Here is a 1,255-nt window from a genome sequence, read left to right as displayed (position 1 = left end):
TTTATATCGATGATTTGCTGATCACTAGACCAAATGAGAGACATATTGCTGAATTTAAAGCTGATTTGAATGCTACTTTCAAGATGAAAGATTTGGGACTGTTGCATCATTACTTGGGTATACGGTTTAAGCAGTGTGATGGTGGTATTGCCTTGTGTCAAAAAATTTACAGAGACATTGCTATGTAAGTTTGGACTTGAGGATTGGAAACCTATTGCCACTCCCATGGAAATAGGTTTGAAGTTGAGTCTACATGATGCTGGCGATCCTACTGATGTCACTCTTTACCAAACTGCTGTCGGCTGCTTCATTTATGTATGCAACACGAGGCCAGATGTTCAATTTGCAATCTCCCAGGTCAGCAGATTTTTGCATAGCCCTGGGTCTAAGCATTGGCAGGCTGTCAAGAGGATTTTCTGCTACCTTAGTGGCACTTTACATCTTGGCTTGTTTTATCCCAAGGGGGGATCATTGCTGCCAGACTTACATGCTTTATCGGACTCAGATTGGGCTGGTTGTTTTGACACGTGAGTGTCCACAAGTGGTTTTTGTTTCATGGTTGGCAATTCATGTATATCATGGTTGAGCAAGAAGCAACCTATTGTGGCCACTTCGAGTTGTGAGGCTGAGTACAGGGCAGTCTTCACAGCTATGGTTGAGTGTGTATGGATCAGACGCCTTATGGCTGATTTAGGTGTTGGACAGGACACTGCCAACACTATCTACAGTGACAATTAGAGCGCATTGACAGTTGCGAGGAACCTAGTTTTTCATGCTCGCACAAAGCACATTGAGGTGCATTACCATTATGTCAGGGAGAGGCTCTCAGCAGGAGAGATTAGCTTGGCTTATGTGCCAACGCAGGACAACCTTGCAGATATTTTCACAAAGACATTGTCTCGTGAGAAGCTTGAAGCTTTCCGCAAAGCTTTGGGCTTACTCCCCTTTGTGGACTGATCATGTCCTCAGGGCATGGAACTTCCCTTTACTCATGTGCCAGCTCTCGTTCACCACATCACTCCAGGGGGGATTTGCTACCATATACATGTGGTAGTGATGTGTGTGAACACACTAGGACCGCTGGGGCATTTTTTCCCTCTTTAGGAGGTTTTTCCCCCGAGCATTGTATATACGCCCATCACTCTAGGGCTATCTATCTTTCCATTGCACACTAAGTAACACACTCTCTATTGTGTGACTTGAGCTTCCTTCGTCTTCTCCAAGTTGTGTGTGTCTCTCTGCAACCCTAATTCCA

General features: G+C 44.9%; 1 pseudogene; it reads left to right on the top strand.

Moving 5' to 3' along the window:
- The first annotated feature begins 225 nt into the window (after positions 1-225).
- LOC147450108 (secreted RxLR effector protein 161 pseudogene) lies at positions 226-957 on the top strand (annotated as a pseudogene).
- Positions 958-1,255: the final 298 nt, after the last annotated feature.

This window comes from Adiantum capillus-veneris, chromosome 9, assembly GCF_014529385.1.
Source record: "Adiantum capillus-veneris isolate H3 chromosome 9, ASM1452938v2, whole genome shotgun sequence".
In the NCBI taxonomy this organism is placed as follows: Eukaryota; Viridiplantae; Streptophyta; class Polypodiopsida; order Polypodiales; family Pteridaceae; genus Adiantum; species Adiantum capillus-veneris.
Note: the sequence above shows the minus strand (reverse complement) of the source record. Positions and strands in the feature narration are given on the sequence as shown.